The sequence below is a fragment of the Tamandua tetradactyla genome, chromosome 25 (genome assembly GCF_023851605.1).
Source record: "Tamandua tetradactyla isolate mTamTet1 chromosome 25, mTamTet1.pri, whole genome shotgun sequence".
NCBI lineage: Eukaryota > Metazoa > Chordata > Mammalia > Pilosa > Myrmecophagidae > Tamandua > Tamandua tetradactyla.
The window spans coordinates 26,272,816-26,294,081 of NC_135351.1; positions in this window are offsets into that span (position 1 = coordinate 26,272,816).

A 21,266-nucleotide genomic window follows, 5' to 3' on the forward strand; every position below is an offset into this window, starting at 1 on the left:
TTCTGAGATGTTAAAAAAAAAAAGAAAGAAAAAGAAAACAGCTTGTAGAATTATGAATAAATTAGAGAAGAAGCCAGAAAACAAAGAAAGACAGAAGGAAGGGATGCCATAGAAGTTTAACAGATTAAAATAAATCAGAATCAAATCCCAAAAGCTTAATGCTGCATACCTAGGCTTTTTAAAATTCTGCATAGTCTCTAGAACAATTTCAAATCAGCCCAGTCTGATAAATGGGATTGATTATTTCCATGTGCATATTGATATCCATTCAGAAATTCATCATATCGCCTCTTGGAATACTAGAAGTAATCACTACTTAACCTTCTTCTTGTATAATTGTGATGATGATAATCGTGGTACTTCTGCTGTGGGTGGTTGTAACGATACCAACATTGTTGTATAGAGTTCCACAATTTTCATGAATTAACTTGATATTCACAACAATACTGAAAGGGAGAAGAGCAGATCTTCCCATTAACCTTAGCTACATAGGAAGAAAGCAGAGACAAATGACTCACCAAGTCTCTGAGTCTCTGACACAGGGCTGAGATGTGACTGGAACCTGGGTATTACTACTCCAAATCCCGAATTTTTGCTGGATAACACACAACCTCTCTCTTCCTGCTAAAATAGACACTTTCTCAGTCTTGAATTCCATGTAAATGTAGAGAAGTTGTCTTCTGTAAAGCAGAATATCAGCTAATATTTCCTATATTATTTTTGGCTGGTAGATCTGTATCAAACATAAAGTTTGTTTGCATTGAAGAGGAAAGATTCTGTTTATTAGGACTAGTAGCAAATGATTTTTTTCTGCAATGGAGTGGTTTGCAATTCTACACTGAAGGCAGAAATACATGTCATCTCCTTCGTGTGAGATCTGTAATCGAGTTATAAATCTTATTTAAAATATTAGCTTCAAAAGATTAAAGGGAAAGACAGTAAATGTTGACTAGGATTGCTTGTTTGTTCTACTCACATATTTTCTTAACTTCTCCGCCACACACTACAAAATGAAAAAATTTCTATTAGCAACTTATCAAGAAGAATTATGAGAAAAAAATCTAAAAAATAAAATGACAGCCATCAAAATCTCTCTTTCCTCAGAAATAAATCTCAGTACAGAATGTACATCAAGCATCCAACCAGCACCTCTTCTTACCCCAGTTGGTATGCTCTCCCTGAGTTGTTACCATAGCTACCACAAAAGTAATTTAGGGAGGTAGTTTTCATCAACCAAATTCACAATGGATTTATAAAATAAGTGCGATTAAATTTTGAGAACCATTTACCTCTGTTATTTAAAAAGAGATTTTTTTTTACCTTTTTTATTGTATAGTATAACATATATACAAAGCAAAGAAATAAAAAAGGAAGAGTTTTCAAAGCACTCTTCAAAAAGTGGTTACAGGACAGATCCCAGAGTTTGTTATGGGCTTCTTTATGATCTCAGATTTTTCCATCTAGCTGCTCCAGAATATAGGAGGCTAGAAGCCTTAAATACTTTCTTATCATTGCAATCAACTTTGTTTTCCTTCTTTCTTTTTTGTGAACAATAACATATATACAAAAAAGCTATAAATTTCCAGGCACAGTACCACAATTTGTTGTAGAACATATTTCAGACTTTCACATGGGTTACAATTCCACAATTTTAGGTGTTTACTTCTAGCTGCTTGAAAATATTGGAGATTAAAAGAGATATCAATTTAATGATTCATCATTCATATTCATATGTTAAGTCCTATTTTCTGTGTATAATTCCATCATCACCTTTGATCTTTCCATACCTCTCATTGGGGTTGTTTGGGCTATGGCAATTCTAACTTTTTGATGTTGGATCTGTCACTAATAGGGGGTAGGGAGATGAAAATATCTGATGTTCTGGAGAGGCAGGGCTAGGTTTCAGGACTTATCTTTCTTCTTGTATAATTTTCAGTTGTAGGTTTCTGGAAAGTTACTCTAATGCATGGAACCCTAGTGGAATCTTATATATTGCCCTAGGTGTTCTTTAGGATTGGCTGGAATGGTCCTGGTTGGGGGTTGGCAGGTTTTGACAGGTAGCAAGGTCTACCTGAAATTTGCGTAAATCAACCTCCAGAGTAGCCTCTTGACTCTATTTGAACTCTCTCTGCCATTGATACTTTATTAACTATACTTCTCTTCCCCCTTTTGGTCAGGATGGAATTGTCGATCCCATGGTGCCAGGTCTGGATTCATTTCTGAGAGTCCTCTCCCATGTCACCAGGGAGATGTTCACCCCTGGATGCCATGTTCCACATAGAGGGGAGGGCAATGATTTCACTTTCAGAGTTGGGCTTAGAGAGACTGAGGCCACATCTGAGCAATGACAGAAGTCCTCCAGAACTCTTAGGCATGCCTATTGGTAGGCTAAGCTTCTCTGCTACCTACATAAGCTTCACAGGAAGAAGCTTCATGACCAAGGGCAGAGCTATTGATTTAGGTATCCCTAAAGTTTGACACAATATCAGGGGATTCCCTGATGGTAAGGTTTAATAGTTCCATAGTCTTTCTCCCCTCCGTTAGGGGACTTTGCCAATTCTTTTTGATTATCTGCTTAATATACGCTAGGATGTTTCCAGGCATTACAATAATCTATACAGGATTAAGGGGCCTCTTTCTTATTCTGTGCTTCCTGTGTTTCAGTTGTTCAGATGAGCTATACAGATAGGTTGGATTAGATTATGCACTATAGAAAATTTCAGTTCCAGATCAAATAAACCTTTCTTCCATTGGTCTCAAAGAGTATGTGTGGTTTTAAAATATAGACACTCTCTTCTGAATTACTTTTAACCCCAACCTGTTTGGCTTCATTCTTATCTCTCAATATCAGGTTATATATATATAAAACAGCCTCTCAAAACCCAGAAATAATAATCACCACTCCGGACTTAATGTGTCTGCTCTAAAAGCTTACAATCTAGGCCCCTGTTTTCTTATAAGCATTTTCTAAAGGCAACCATACAATTGTTGTTTCTTTTGTTTCTGGCTTATTTTGTCTCACGAAATGTCCCACATGTTCGTTCACATCGTTGCAAGCCTCACAACATTGTTCCTTTTTGTAGCAGCACAACCTTCGCTCATAAGTATACACCATTGTCTGTCAATCTACTTCTCCGTCAGTTCATCCTTCAGCCACCTGCATTTATCAGGCATCATGTAGAGGACCCAAAGTCCACAGTCCATCCACATTTTCAATTTTAGATCATTTCATTGTTCCCAAGAGACAGAAAACCAATAAACACACCCTCACCAAATAGGAAATCTAAACCTCGTCTTAACTCTTATCCCTCACTGCATTATTTACCTCTGCTGTTGCTGTGGTAGTGCTGATGGTTTCTTTTTGAACATAGCTCATAGCAAGGAAATCTGTTTTTAACTATTGTTTCTAAATATCAAAACATTGCAAAATGGTAAACAAGATCTAGATACTGAATTTAACTTCTGTAAGAGGAAGCGCCTACTGGAGAATACACTGATCATGGACAACTTCTACAAATTGTATAGCTCATCATGTACTAGAGTTTGTATGAGAACATTGCAGCAAGTCTGTATTGTCACTGTAGTATTTGTTCTACAAGAATAAAGACACATTGTATTAATTCATTTATAATCTCTTATTTGGATTTCCTTGGAAGTCTTCACTTATAAAAGAATAGCAGCTATCCAGTCTAATTATACTACATAAAGAAAAAATAATGTAAATTTGCATTAATGCCTATCTATATTCGTGTTTCTTTCATCATCACTCATTATTATTGATTATTGCAATTGTGGTCAATAAAATGATTTATAATGAAATGAACTCCAACAGATAGTTCAACTTCTATCTTGGAATTTTGTTAGCATCAAACACTGCTTGAAATAAATATAATTTTGAAATCTTTTCCTATGTGAAAATCTAATTGTGTGACTTTACTGTATATGTTCTTCTGGATTTTTCTGTGACTCTCCCAAGAATTTTGATTAAAATAAATAATTATTCATGGCTAATTATTTGGGAAATGCAGCTAATGTCACATTGAGTGTTGTTCATCACATTTTCATTTTTAGATATTTGATATCTCTCAGTTATTTGGGTGGTACTTATGTTAGTAGAGCAGACAAACATCATTAACATACAGTCTTTTATCTTGACAATCCTGCCACGGCTTGTTGCCTTCATTTCAATTTGACTTGAACAAATTGAATGTAAAGTAACTCCCTCAAAAGGGTTCTCAGGGTCAGAGTCATGGAATTTTCTCATAGGGTACTCAGAGAAAAACTACTCATATTCAGCCTGATTTAAAATGCCATAATAATTTCTTTCTCTACTCTTGCTTCTCATCAGCATTGGATGCCAGTAGAGGTAAAAGGATCCATTTATAGTTAATTTATAAAATGTACATTAAATTATTTAACTGTACATAACCTACATTTAAAAAGTCTTATATTTCTATCACACTTAGACATTCCCCCTGAATAACTGACAAGCAGATAAGTAACAACGCATGATATAGAGATTGTAATAACACAGGCAACAGGAAGCTGCAGAGGCATAATAAAAACCAGGGAAGTGCAGTCATTCTGGGAGAAAAGAAACTTAAACTAGCTATATGTATGAATAAATTGAAACTTTGTGGATCCTTGGAAGCTGTTGTGTGGTATGTGAATACTTGAGCTTATGATTCGATGACCTGTTCTATGAATAAGCAGTGGGCAAATCAGAAGTCTGGATATAGGAGGACTCAAGAAATGTATGGATTCAGTGTTTGATGTTAAGCCCTAAATATGTATATATTACAGCACGTTATAAAATCGGATCTTAGTAAAACCAGGTAACTATAAACAATTTTACCCATGTCTATTGCCATTCAAATGACGGCTCTAAGACCCACACAAACTTGAGAGCATTTCATGAATTCTAAAGTAATAAATACAACTGAATTAAGACCTAGGAATGGCATTTCAGCAACAGGGGAATTACTTTTTGTGATTACCAGGTATATCACTTTTACAAGTGTATTTTTATTTTGTTGTATTTCTTGGCCTTACCTTTAAAATGTGTAGGAATAGATTATTATTATTAACAGCTCTGCAAAGAGAGAAATCAGTAGAGTTTTATGATTTGAAAATTATTTTGTTCAAAAAGCTTCATATGTGTACGAGAGTAAAATTTCTGAAAACCAATGATGAATTTGGACTTGCTGAGACTCTTGAATTAATGTAAGGAAAATCTATATACCCTCAAAGTAATTTAAATAACAATTATCTGTGCTTTATCTTAGACTCTGAACAGAGAATGAGGACATACTCTTTATAATTATTTCCTAGGGATGTCGTAAAAACTAATCTGATATTTTAAATAGGAATATATTAAATATTTATGGAGTTGCAGTATCAGATAAATGCATGTATTGTTAATAGGTAAAAATGGATCATTCACTGGGATGTGGTAGGATTTTGGCCTGGCGTTATATTTTCTATACATTACTTCAATGCTGTAGGTAGCCATAATCTGTTTATAAACTTCACCTTGCAGTTCCTTTGAAAGAGATTCTAACTAAATGCCAAATTTCCCTCTCCTGTAACCTATTCTCTTCAATATCAAGAAACATTTTCTGGATTATCCAACCTCAATTTCCTTAATTATTTAATAGAACCTTTGAAGTTCCTTGTTTCTGTCTACAAATTTATGGTTTGAATACAATGTCTGGCTTTATGGAAAATTAATTTCTGAGATGGGTTGATTTTGATGTAATGTTCTATACTCAGTTAAGAAAAATGAATGAAATGCCTCAGCTGTAATATTTTCCAAAGCCTAATCCTGACAAAGAGCAGGCAAACATCCCCAAGTCACTCAAAAATCCTGATTCATTTTAATAAATGACAGTATTTCACATTTTATTTATTGGCATTAGTATTGATTATGTCTACTCAAAGTAGATTTTATGTGAACTTGCTACCTGTGGCTGAGGGAGAGGAGGCGATGACCACACAGCTAATTCTCACAGGTCTTTGATTTGAAGCTACAGTGTATGAGTCCAATCTACATAACAATGTAGCGCTCAGTTTATACATTAAGTATATACCCACATTTTAGAGTCAATATCGCAGAAGAAATCATTTAAGTAAATGTGTTGCTAAGTTACAGAGAAAATGAAGCCCTAAATAATGTTAAACAACAAGCATAAAATATTTTAAAATCCTGTAATGGAAAATAAGATCAAAATTCAAAGTGTATTGCCAGACTGAAAGATACAAAGCAGCAAAAGGTGAATTATTTTTTTAAGGGCTTCCACAAAGAAAAGCTATCCTGGTATAGACTCAAAAAATGATAAAAATTCTCAGGAGACTAAATGTTGAAGAAAATAGAAGATAAATGGGGTGTAAAAACCGGATAGAGGGTAATGAGGTGAAAGAGCAAAGTACAGCAAGTAGCTTGAAAATAAATCAAAATAAAATAGCAAAAGGTGTAGAATGGTACTAACTACAAATGAGAAGCTGATAAAGAGAAAATAATTCAATCAAGAGCAACAGAAATAATTGAGGTGGGAAAAATCGTACATGAAAAAGAGATACTATAAACAATAAAGATGTCTAGCTTGACTTACAGTCACGAAATGATTAGTGGTGAATATTTTGACCTCTTCATGCTTTTGTGTACTTGGTTGAATATGAAACCCTAATTCATAGGAATGACCCATCTGAGGTGAATGTTTCAATGCTTAATTTATGGTATCTTGACAAACCCTGGATTACAGACCCATAAAAAGTCAATATCCAAATCCAAGGTCTTATTTTAAGTTACCTGTTATCATTGTAACTCGATTTACTCATTGGGCATAGCTCCTGTATAGCTTTCAGAAAGAAAATCTGTAAACCATTTTCTCTCCTAACTTTTGGGGTCCAGATACAATAGTGAAGGTGCTACTCAAATTTCCTATAAGTGAATCATACGTGGATTGTTCACTCTTTTCCTCTTTATTTATTTTTAGTACCCATGACTTCCAAAAAATGTGAGGGGGGCTCTTACAATGAAAATTATCAATACAGAAAAAACAAACAGAAAAGAAGAACCTGTAAAAAATCATAATGTAAAGCGCAACGGCAAAAACAACCTTTCCTAAAACTTGAGGCTTTAAACACAAAACTTTAGTTTGCTGAAAATCAAGTCCGAAAGGGCCACATGAGTAATTTCATAGATTTCATCTAATAGCTAAGCATCAAGTCAAAAGGAGAAATCATTGCCTAGCCTTCACAGACCATGAACAAAACAATAATTAGTGTCTCTAGTAACATTTCAGAATAATAATAAAAAACAATCTTCCTCTTTCACAGCATTATATACACTGAAGACAGAGTTCTCCTTCTAAAACCTACCTTGGGTTGTGCCTTTTTATGAATTAGAAGCTTTTTATGGTTTCTCATTGTGTACAACAGCGGTCCTTGGATGACCATGGGTCACTGGGGCTAATTACTAAATGTGAAGATTCCTGGGCCCCAACTTTGGATCTTCTGAATGTAAATATCATAGGACAAAACCCCAAAACCTGCATTTCATTGCTCCCTGGGTGAATTTATGACAATAAAGTTTGAAAACCACTGGCCCCAATGTTGAAGCCTTTCACATTAGGTAAAGCTTTCCCCATATCATCTATCTTTGACCATATCTTCATTTGTACCTGAATTTGTATCTATCTATACCGATCCCTCAGCCTCCTCACTATTCATTCCCTTGTCCATCCTGCCTTTGATCAGGCTGACGCCCCTGCCTGGAAATAGTACCCTTTCTCCTTTCATTCAGCTGTGCAATTTCTATCTAACAGAAGTCTGGGCTAAAGGTTTTCTCCTCTCTGATGCTTTTGCTAATCATTCTAGATAGAATGAATAGTTTCATATCAGTGTCTCCATAGTTCATTACATACTTACACATTCCTTGTATCATATTACTGTGTACTTGTTCCTAACCCTTCCCACTATATTTTTGGTATCTCAATGATAGAAACTTGAATAGTCAACAATAACTCAAAATGAACTATTATGGATAAAGATTGTCAGAATTGATACTAAAATCCAAGTTTCCTAACTATTTATTTCAGTTATGCATATGCTTTTTAAAAGTTATTTCCTGACAATAAATACACCTCACATAAATAAATCATCTTTGGAAAAGTGATTTGCTAACATTTAATGAATAACTCTCAGTGCTAATATCACCACTGGTTTATTTACTGAGTTGAAGAAGGTCGAACAGGGAAATCTATTATTCTAATATCACCACTGGTTTATTTATTCAATCGAAAAAGTTCAAACAGGGAAATCTATTATTCTAAATCACAAACATCTAATAAAAGAAGATATATATAGTTAAATATCACAAGTAGAAGAATGTAAAATACAAGAAAATAGAAGTTTGGCAGATACTGTAAAAACTTAAAATATACACACATATTCTACATGACTACAGGGTTTTTGTCTCCTATAGAATTCAAGTCAGCTCAGTTAATTAAAAAAAATACATTTTTAAAAATAGGAATGTAAACAGGTGTCCTGAAAAACAGCTCTCCAGGGTGAAAAGAAGATGAATTTGGCTTAAAAAAAATAGAAACAATATCTCTAACTCCTTTCTATATACAATATGGATGCTTGTGTCATATTTCCCAAGTCCTTTGTTTGATAATGAGAACTGTATTTAATTAATCTGCTCTTCAGGAGACTGTTTGGTAGCGGACATATTTTAATGTGCCAAAGTGTTCCTAGGGAACATTGGAGCAAATTTTTATTTCAGATCAATAAATATACATTGGAATTTGAGGGTCAAGTTTAGGGTTCCCATGCCCTGATACTTGCTGGATAAACTTTGGCCATCTAAATTCTTGTATAAAATCTAAACATCTAATCAGTTATATAAAATTTAAACATCTAACTAGTTTTATAAATTCTAACCATCATAATTATATAAAATATGAACTTCTAACTAGAGGTCGACACGTATAGCAAGTTGCATAAAATCTGGGCATCTAGTTTAGCAATCTACAGTATCATCATATGATTTACACCTCTTGATTTCCTCTCTCTCCCTTTCTCCCACTCCAGATTTCTGACTAGGGCCCTGTATTTGAATCTTATTAATTCCCTTCTTCTTTGTTATCCCTAATTATAGAGCTGCCAATCTCAAAACCCACAAAAGAGGGAAATTTGAAAACATTCTGGATTTGTATTATACTATTGAATGCATTGTGAGGTTTTTCATATAGCTGGAGGGAGACAGCTTTAAATGAACTTTTCACTGGGGAAAAAAATAGGTGAGCGCTTAACAGGAAAAAAAAGGAATTGACAGATATATAATTATTTTAGTGTCCCCATTTTGTTTCTTTCTTCCCCTTTGTCAGCTGCCTTCTCTTTCAGCTCACCAGCATACCCCTAAAAGTTTTCTCCTACAGTACTCTTTTATCACATATACAAAGCAGACTGAACCAGCATCTGCTTAGGTTTTCTTCTTCAGGTGAAGCCTGCAGAGTTGAGCTGAAGGAGCAAAGAAATTGAAGCATTCAGGATCCAGGGATTTGGCCCTCAGCAAGAGCAATAAACCCTTAAATTGTATAAGGAAGAGCTGCCCGGTAATTATCAGTTTTCAAAACAAAAATTATTCATTTGGGTACAACTCCAGAGGACCTATAGAAAAAAATCCACAGAATACTTTCCATTAGAGAGGAGCCAAGAAATGTATCTAAGTTGAACGCCAGAAGTGGGTTTCACTATTTATACATTTCAATATCCTTGCAATCCTACTGGAATCTATAATAATCACAATTCAGATGCAGAAAGCACAAAGCAGTCAGAGGTGATATACAAAGGGTGTTTTACAAACTGATAGGGAAAAGGCAGAAGAAAAATCCAACTAGGGAATTACTCTAATTTTATGAATTGCAACCTCTCATCTCTATATATGATACTTGTTTCCATAATTTGACTCTACATAGAGACATCATTAAAATCTCTTAGATCTTTTAAAATATATGCATGCTTCAAACATTTAGAAGGCTGTAATTTTCTTTCAAAGTGGTGGCCCAGTGTATATTTTGATATTTCATTGTAAAATGTATTGACTCTCCACCCAAAATTTCTGAAACAGAAAGGCAAAGCAAAACATGAAATGCTACGTATTAAAATGTTTTTGTATATGTATTTTTATAAATAAACATATATAAAATCAATTCTAATGCTACATTCTGAGGAAATTATTTAATTGTAAATAAAATTTTATTATCAGGACTATTAAAAACTTTTTTTGGATCCACTGTATTAAAAAAAGGAGAGGGTGATGGACTACAGAAGTGCTTAAGGCATTTTCACCATCTTTATTTAAGGAATCCTTACCTGGCATTATCACTTGACATTTCACATTCATCCTATGAATATATATTGATATAAATCCAGAAGAGATTATATCCATACAGTCCTACCTGATGGAGTACTGGATGAACTTTAATCATAGATTGTCTGAAACTGGCCAAATGTTTCCTTATTAGCAGAATGTCTGAAATAGTATATCATGACACATCATTTAATTCACTAAAATGACTGCAACCATGACGTTTTTGTCTTAAACCAGAGCAGGTGAACTGATTATCACAGCTTAAGAAATGTAATATCATCAGTTATTCTGAGTACAAAAAGAGTTATTTCCTTTTAGAAGCTGGGATTTGGTTTAATTAAAGAAAAAACTCTTCCTCCCTTCTTAGGAATTGAGGTGACTTCCTTTATCCCACCCCACTTTTAAAGGTTGCTGACTTCCTTTTCTCATTATATTCCAATTATTTTTAACATATGCAAAGTGGATATTAAATTTAAGGATTGTTTGAGTCTTGGGACTCTAATACCTCCACACATTTCTTTGATGAAATGGAAAGCAATATATCTCAATATATGAAAGGTGTTTCTTTACTCCACAAGGAACTAGAATGAATGCCAGCTTTAACCATAGGAAGCAATGTTGGTGGTACTTCATATAAATCTTGTCTTCTGTCTCCAAAATGCAAATAGTTTAATATTTGGGAACAACTAACAAATGATAATAAATGATTTGCAAGTGCTGGCTTAGTGATAATGTTAAAGCACAGTTTTTCTTCTATGATGAATAGCTCAATCAGTCAAACCATCAACAAATATATGTGATTAATAAATTATATTTATCCCCTCTAGCTTTAGGATTCTAAATATTATACTACAGGCAAGATTCAATGCTAGGTGCTGTGATGGTTACAATGCTGCTTTTGTAAGGCAAAATGAGAAAAAGCAAGAACTCACTTTAAAGATATTTATAGTTATTATAGCTGGGGCTGTTTAAATTATTGTTCCCTCTCCCCTTTACTTTCATGGAGGAGTATATTTCCAGGCTCCTTGCCTTTGGGTTCTGCCATATAAATTTCCTTGGCTAATGGAAAGTCAGTGGATACAATGCAAGTAGGGACTGGAAATGTCCCATTACTATTTGAGAACATGCCCTGGCTAGTTGACTACTGTACAAGAAAGATGAATGATGAAGGAGCAGAGTGATCTAACTAACTCATAGACCTGCAGCTTAAAGCAGAGCTCTTCAGATGAACCAACCTAAACCCTAGCCTGTGGCTCACCCCATAGACAAGTCAGGGAACCCAACAGAGAATAACAGAGCTCCTCCAATAATCCACAGATGCATGAGTGATCAGGACTTATGGTTCCTGCCATATCTCATTTGTTATGCAGCAATAGCTGACTGATATAAAAGTTAACATTTATTGATCTCTTACTATGTGCCAGATACTATTAAAAACCTTTACACTTATTGGTGTATTTAATCTCCACTACAGTTCTACATGGTTGTTGCAATCATCATCTTCATATTGCTGTGGAAGAGAAAGAGACACAGAGAAGTTAAGAACTTGTTCACCGTGGCACAGTTACTGAATGGTAGTGCTGGGCTTCACACTGCCGCTCTGTGGTTCCAGAGCCACCTACTTACTAACTCTCAATAAATATGCTATAATATTTATACACAATACACAATATAATACACAATATAAGCCAGTAGTCAATGTAGTATAGGCATAAATAATATGGGCACTCAAAAAATAGAGAAAACATGTATTAGTCAAGATTTGCCAGAAAAAACAGAAGCAAAAGAATAAATATATATCTGAACTGTCTCATGCAGTTTTGGGGTTAGCAAGTCTGAAATCTTTAGGGGAAGGTGGAAGCCTAGAAATTCTTATAAGAACTTATCAGGACTCGATGTTGAAGTCCTAGTCCTTGTACTTTAGGGGTAACCATATTTGGAAATAGGGTCATTACAGGTGGAATTAGACAGATTTAAATGAAGTTATACTGGATGACAGTGGGCCTTTAAACCAATACGATTAGTGTCCTTATAAAAAGGGAAAAGGAGACACAGAGAGACATATAGGAAAATGCCAAAAAGTCTGAGGCAGAGAGAAAAGCCCAAGGATTGCTGGCAAGCCACCACTAGAATCCAGGAGAGAGGCATGGAACAGGCTCACTCTACAGATTTCAGTGAGAGTTTGGGCCCCTAACACCTTGATTCCAGACTTTCAGCCTCCAGAACTGTGAGACAATAAAATTTCTGTTGTTCTAAGTCACCCTGTCCTTTGTTATGGCAGCCCTAAGAAACTAAGACAAGGACCTAGAATATGTAAAAATCGAATAAAGTTGCTTCTTTGGTAAAAAGCTCCAAGGGAGGCAGCTACACTACTGAGTGACCATAATCATAGTTGATAAGCTTATTGTCCCAAAAATATTCATAAAGGACAGATTGAAAAACAAAGGGATGTGAGGGGAGGAGCAGCTCTTGTCTTCTACTCAACCACTTACTAGATCTCCTCCCAAGTAAGAAGAAGCTGGCTAATTAATATGCCAGAAAACAGTTTTCTGGGCTACTCTTATTGATAGGCTGGTTCACCATTTTCATGCAGCTGAAGGGTAAGTGGACCCAAGACCATTTTAGGCATCTTCTCTCTACCATATTTTCTTCCTACTTCTGTGATGACTCCTCCTCGGTTTCATTTATGGTCTCTTCTTAAGTTCCTAAACTCTCAACATTTCCTAGCTTCTCCATATATGATGCCCTATCAGTTCCAGATCTTACATTCAGCTTCATAATGTATATCTACAAGCAGCCCACTAGATACATCCCTATGTTTTCAAAGCAAGCATCCCAACACTGATTTCACCCTGGTTCTTGGAGGCCTGTTCCTCCCTCATCACTATTCTCACTATCTAATAGTCATTCGGTCAGGAACTCGGGAGACTTTTCAGAACCCTCCCTTTCTTTCATCTCCCATTCTCATTAGTCAGTAGATCCTATTGATGATTCCTATGAAATATCCCTCAGATTCCATGCAATCCTCTCAAACACTTTCGTTGACATTATTTTGTGCCATCATCTCTCAGCCAAACAACTGCAAAAGCATCTTAAGAGATGTTTCCTACTACTAGGTACCCCCTCCCTCACCTCTTTAAAATCAGTTTTGCTTTTGCTTTTGTTTTAAATCCCGCTCCCCTTTTTTTTGACTCATGAACTCCTTTACGAAATCTGATTCTCCAGAGAAAAATGTGTAAATACATGTATAGGAAGAACAATGCAAGTAATTTCTGAGGGTATAGGGGCCCCTGAAGTCTGTACATTGACTCCTAGAACTATTGCTCACACCCCTTTTACCTAGTGATGCCACAGAATTCCCAAAAATGCAGATCTAATCATGCCTTCCTATCATTAAAGCCCTTGAATAACTGCCAATCTTCTTCAAGAAAAAACAAGTTCTTCAGTCTGAGATTAAAAGGCCCTTCATTCTAATCCCTCTCTGCTTCTTCACTCGCTTTTAAAAAATATCACAACATGCATCCTAGATTTCAGTCATATTTACACCTTTCCAAAAGTCCTGAACCACTTTTTCCGTCTTGTTCGCAGATTCTCCCCTGCTCTTAGCACAGCCTCCCCCACTTGGCTGCTGGGTGAACCCCTGACCCAGTTCTCCTGCCACTTCTTCTGTACACTTTATCAAAGAGCCATCGCCCTGGCGTCATTCACTCGTTGTCTCTCTTACCACCTAGCTCAAGAACTCTTTGAAAACTAGGATTGTGTCACTCATATTAATGATCTTCATTTTTCCTGTGTAGTATCTGGGAGTTAGTGATAGCTCAATGCAAGTTCCAATAAATGAGAAAGAAAGGGAGGGAAGGTGGGGAGAGAGGAGAGGGGAGGGTAAGGGAGGATAGGGGAGGGTAAAGGAAGGGAGGGAAGGGTAGGGGAGGTCAGGGGAGGGGAGGGGGAAGAGAGGAGAGAGAGGGGAGTGGAGTGGAGGGGAGAGGAGAGAGGAGGGGAGAGAGAAAGAAATCCACAATAGGATTATGAAGATGGCGTGAAAAGAAATATTCAGTTTGTAAAAAGGAAGATAATGACTGTTCACTGAACATTTTTTATGAAGCTATCACACAGGTAATATTCCATCTGTTCTTTCACTGAATTCTTACAAAATATGTTTTCCAAAGCTTATAGCTAAATTCAGTGATGCCCAGGATGATAAGTAATAGGCACATCATCTCTGCTTTGGGAAGTGACAGGGCTGGGACTCTATCTGAATCAAAAGCCCACTTTTTCTATCACATCTGTTACATATGATTTGACATATGATTTTAACATGGATCTCAAGGAATTATGGGCATGAAAATCTAGAAAAGCATTTATTACCACATAGGGAGAAATGTATGCCAACTTTTCAAAGATGCCTTTTTTTCTTTCTAAGCAAAATTAGCTCACCTGAAGCAAAGTGCTTTCTGAACTGATACCTTTGCAAGCATGTCAGACTTTCTTTATTGTCGTTATACATTTAAGTCCAAGCCTGGTAAATTACACTTAATTCAACCTCCAAGTTAATACTTGCCTCTGGTTCATACTAGAAATCAAGTTCAGATCTTTTCTAGTAACAAATGTTTGGAATGATTTGCTGGCTGCTTTCCAATACTTTAAAAAAAATACACGACATAAAGAAACCAGATTTCCTCAGTCCTACTTACTCATTGCCATGCACATGGAGCCCAGTGAAACTCCACTGCTGCCAAATTTTAGGGACAGAAACACACTGAATAAGTTTCTCTACTGACAAATGGCTTAAAAGTATAGAATGAATAGTTGTTTTTCTAATTTTTCAGGAATATAGATGAGAAAGAGCTTATAGGTATCGTTTTCATTACAAACCAGATTATACTTCTGACATAGGGTGCCTGACGTGCTGATTGTCCTCTTCTCTCTTTTCCCCAGCAGCCTGCCCCGTCCTTCTCCATCCAACATCTCCTACCTTACCCTGCGCAGTAGGCTGGGCTGAGGGGAGGGCAGATATGTGCTTCCCTTGGCAAAGATAACAAAACCTGACGTCTTCTTTTCTGAATTCTGGCTTATGAAGAGAGTGATTATTTTTGCAGCTGCTTTTACTCTTTGCTGCAGAGCTGTTTATTTCTCAAATGCCCACTTTTGAATCCCGCGGTGGTTTCAGTCTAGCACAATAAATGTGTTTCTCTTCAGTCATTTCTCTGTTCAATTTTTTTTCATGATCTCATGACTACAGCTAAAATTGCTTAATTCCACTTTTTACTAACATGTTACATACTTTTTAAATACTTAATGGTTCTTATCCAGGAGCTGCCAAATACAGTACTGAACTCTGAGTTTCTCCAGATCATTAAGAACTAGGAATCCAATTACACCATTTTTTCTCCCGAGAAAACAAAAGAGTTATTATAAACATCATATATAATATGGATTGTTAGTGAGGAGTAATTTTTTTGGAGCTCTGGGTCTCTTTATTATAATATATAAAAGGAAATCATGGGTAACACTCAAGAAGTCCTTATGTATAATGAGAGGTCTTTGGGTGCTGTATATCCAACTCAGTAGTTAGCCCTTGCTTGACTCATTTCAAGATCCCTGCTTCCCCTAGTAAGTGCAGCTAACCCTGCCAAATCTCTTTTGGCCAATAGCAGACAAAGCCTTGGCAAAGTTTAGGGTTGCCTTAGCTTCCTAGGTCTGCCATAGTAAACTAGGTGACTTTGAACAACAGAAGTGTATTGTCTCACTGTTCTGAAGGCTGGGAGACCAAAATCAAAGTGTCAGCAGAGCCATGCTACCCCTGAAGTCTGTAGGGCAGAATCTGATCCATGCCTCTTTCCCGGTCTCTGGGCGCAGCTTGTTAGGAATTCTCGGGCTTCAGTCTCTGCTTCAGTCATCACATGGCCTTCTCCACCATGTCTGTGTTTCTGTGTCCAAATTTCCTTTTACTATCAGAGTGCCAGCCACACTGGATCAAGGGCCCACCCTACTCCAGTCTTACCTCATTTTAACTTACCTAATTCCCTCTGCAAAAGCCTTATTCCCAAAGAATGTCACTTTCCAAAGTACTGAGATTAGGGCTTCGACATATCTTTTAGGGGGATACAATTCAATCTAAAAGACCTTAGATTACTAACAGTTAGATGGATGTGGAATGTGACCAAGTTTAATTCTCTTTATTTTATTTAAAGGAAGTTTGGGCTCAGAGTCTGCAGAAGAAGTTCTCAAACTGTGGCGTTGCATCAGAATCCAGGATTCTGGTGGCATGCAGGTTGCTGGACCCTACCCCTCGAGTTTTGATTCCGTAGGTCATGATGGGCTTCAAGAGTTTGCATTTCTAACGGGTTCCCAAGTGATGCTGATGCAGCTGGTCCTTGATCACACTGTGTGGACCACTGGGCTGAAAGGGTTGGCCAAAGGGGAAAGTATTGGACAGAAACGCATACCTCCTGACTTCTAAAGCAGGGTTTTTGTCACTCTATTAGTGTGCTGGTTTGAAACTGGCATGCACTGCAGAAAGCCATGCTCTTTAATCCTCATTCAATATTGCTGGGTGGGATCTTTTTGATTATTTCCATGGAGATGTGACCCACCCAATTGTGGGGGGCAATTCTTGATTAGGTGGTTTCCATGGAGATGTGTCTCCACCCATTCAAGGTGGGGTTGCTACCTGGAGCCGTTTAAGAGGGAACCATTTTGGGAAAAGCTTGAGAGGCAACAGAGCCCACACAGCCAGAGACCTTTGGAGATGCAGAAGGAAAATGCCCCCAGGGAGATGTTTGAACCGAGAAGCCAGAGACCACAGAAGATGTCAGCCACGTGTCTTCCCAGCTGACAGAGGTGTTCCAGACCCATCAGCCTTTCTTGAACCAAGGTATCTTTCTCTGGATGCCTTAGTTTGGGTATTTTCATGGCCTTAGAACTGCAAACTTACAACTTAATAAATTTCCTTTTTAAAAGCCAGTCCCTTTCTGGTATATTGCATCCCAGCAGCTTTAATAAACAAAAACTAGATTTTCTTTGTTCAGAAGATTTTAATTCCAAGAATAACAAATAATGGCCTAAAATGCCTCCTTAGCTGTTTCTGCCCCATCTTGGAAAATAAATAACTGGATAAGAAGAATTGGAGGCATTGACTTTAAACACTATTACAATAAAGTTTAATGAAACCCAAAGTACCTCTAAGAAGTAAGGAAGGAAACAAGGGTGGGAGGGAGGAAGAGATCTTGACCCAAACTGAACACTATTTTTTTTTCCTCTAGTGAAGTAGGTATATACAAGTTTCATGTTGGAATTAATCCCATTCTTTTTGTTATTATCAAAAATTTATAGATTGAATAATCATATATGAATATGATTAACATATTACAAATTTTTTCATAAGAATTTGTTTTTCTAGGAAGAGTATAGCAGATACCAGGTAAGCATCTATGCTTAGTGCTTTTCAATTAGGTTGCTGTCTGAAACCTATCCTTAAGCCAACTTTATCTCTAAGTTGCAGGTGCAACTACACCACAGGGCCTCTTGCTTGATATCTGCTGATCTAAGCAGGCTGTTAGACCACTCAATAGGCAATCTCACTTCGCACTACTGCCAATCTTGTTAGAAGCTGTAATAGCTAATGGAGGTAGGTGTGTTTTTATTTAAGAAGCATCCACAAGCAATGGTCTATTTGTCTATTTTAAGGCTTTGCTTATTTCCACGTGTCTCTGCCCCTTATACTCCTACTTCAAATCCACCAAAAATAGAAGTTTCTTTTGAAGAGCATTTGTTGTAACAGGTGTCTACCTATTATAAATTGATTCCACAATCTGTAGGGAAAATTATAATCAATTTAGAGCTTTAAAGTACCTTTTTTAAAAGTTGCATAAATTTTTTTATTGAATTTGATAGGCAATATGAAAAGGGCAGGACCACAAAATTTGAAAAATCATCTTAGAAACATATATGTGTGTATATATATATGTATATATATTATATATATATGTATATATATGTGTATATATATACATATACATACATATATATACATATACACACACACACACACACACACACACACACTGGCTTGAAAGCATCTTGTAGGGTTCCTGGTGCTGCCATTTGGCACCTGAAGGATTGTGAGCCATGTCAGATAAATCCCTCCAAATTCTAAATGCACTTTAATTATGTATCTGTCCAAGATGAAAAATCCATGCTTTCACAATAAGCAGTTACAAGTTTGAGGTCCATCTTGTACAGTGATTGGCTACACTCATCTTTATTCCTCTCCCACTCTGCTCCAGGGTTGTGTATATCTGCTTCCATACAGCCCCAGGTATGTTATCATCTCTATGACTTTGTTCTCCATTTGTCTCCCTTTTGGGAATGTTCTTTCCCTTTCCCTTGGCCTAGTTAAATCCTTCTGATATTTCAAAGTTCAGCCAAAGGCTCTCTCCTGTCCAATTGCCCTTACTAATTTTTGTTTAAGTGAAATATCCTGCTTCTGTATCTCTCTCTCCTTCTCTCTCTCTCTATCTATATATTTACACCACAATTTAACACTAGAGCATTGACCACCATGCTTTCTTCTCAAATTCCAGGGGACATTTCTTTCATCGGTATAGTTGGGGTACCTGATAGCAGCACAATAAGAACTTAAGGCTGAATGATATTTACATGATGATATATTTATATATATTGTACAATACATCTTAATATATATATTACTATATATATTATGTATCAATATAATTATATATATATATATATATATATTATGTGGCTGCAAGCTGACGGTCTCCAATCCTACTCATTGACTGTGGGCTAGATATTAGGAACCCAGTCTCAGAATCAATCAACCCAGTCTCAGAATTTCAATTGTCCTAAAGGGCTGGCTGACCTGGGGTAAGGTAGCATCTCTCTAACTCAATTTGTTATAAGTAAAATGGAGATAGTAATAATAATAGCCATCTCATAGGGTTGCTGTAAATATTAAGTAAATTAATAAAGTGATTAGAACATAGCCAGAACTATGGAGGCACCTAACAAATATTAATTATTACCATGATTACAATTCATGAAAACATTTATTGTCTTGTTTAAATAGCTGTTTATCATGCAGACAGCTAAATTACAGAAACAATACTGTAATACATCACAGTGTTAGATTTAGACTAATAAGCTGATATAAGACATAATCATAAACATGTACTAAACATTTTCATCGAAGCAGGCACTTTTATAATATGGGATAAGCATTGTTTTAGTTTGCTAAAGCTGCTGGAATGCAGTACACCAGAAAAAAAAGAGAATTTATTTAGTTACATATTTATCAGAAGAAGGGCAGCTAGCTTTCATCTGGGTTCCTCTGTCTCATGGAAGGCACATGGCCATGTCTGCTGACCTTCTCTCCTGGTTTCTGATTTCAAGTGGCTTTCCCTGGGGCATTTCTTCTCTGCGTCTCCAAATATCTGGGTCTTTGTCAGCTCTGAGCACTTTCTCTCTCTTCTGACTTCTCCTTTTAAGGCTCCAGCTGATTAAATTGAACCTCATTCATTGCAAGAGGCACTCCCCTTAGCCCACCACTGATGTAATCAGCCACAAATGAAATTCATGTGTTGATTATGTAAGTCCACAGCAACAGAACTAGGCATGATCACCTTGCCAAATTGATGCCTAAACTTTACTGCAAAAATGATTCCCATTTTCTCTGGCTTAATAAAACATATTGTGTAACAGCATGGACCCTTTTCATTGGCAATGATTTATGCACAGCCAAAATAAACAGTCAGATAATCCATAGAGATTGCCCAATTCCTTTGGGAAGCAAGAGGAAAAGGATGTTTGGCTAATTTAAGTGTCTTTCAAAGTCTGGAGTACATGATGGTCTACTGCTTCTGGTATTCACTGTGACTATTAAATGTTATGGGAAAGTGTCTCACTGTAAAGGAAAATGGAGCTCTTAATGCAATATAATTGAAACGTGGATAAAATTCATGTCCTTAGAAAAATGAACACATTATAAATTCCCAGGAACTATTTTTTTAATGTTTCTCACCTGTGACCCTTGTGACATTCATGTCTATATGCCATTGAGACTTTGCTTTAACTTTAGTTCATCATTCACACTTTCCTGGGTGAAGCTGTCACATAATTGAAAATATATTATTAAACTTAAAGCCCTCTTATGGATTTGGAATTTATCAAAATCTTTAAAAATTAGCTTGAATAGCCACAGCCCCTGCACTATTGGAATTTACAATCCAAAATGGGAAATATCAGTGTTATCATAAACACAATTTCTATAGAATGCAAACTGTCAGAGGAGGGGAGGGAAAAAGTAATCACCTTGGTTCCATTTCAAAAGAGAAGGTTCCAAAAGAGGAGGCATGGAGGGGGTGGAGACCTTGCTGATGATGATAAATTTTGGTTTTCCAAGTGAAGAAGAGCCATGGAGAAGGTACAGCTCTGGCATGAGACCATTGGACAAAAATAGGCTTTCAATGTCCATGCTTTTGTTCAGGTGAGACTCCTTTGAATTTCCCACTCTTCTCTCCTTATCTTCTACTTATAGTCTGTAAGTCTATGACTTCATTTATATAACTTTCAAAAGTAGGCAAAACTGATATATGGTGTTAGAAATTATTAGGATGATGAATTTGGGGAGGATAGTGATAGGAATAAGTGGGCAGGGTTTTGGGGGTTATTGTTCATTGGTATTTTCATTTTGTTGTACACATATTTATTGAACTGTAAACATATTATTTGTTCATTTTCCCACATGTATAAGATATCTTGTGTGGTTTCTGTCTCCTGAAAAGACATGACTGATAGATTGGGAAGAAACTAAAGGGCAGATAATCTCATGCATTAATATCTAACATTATAAGATTAGAATTATAAG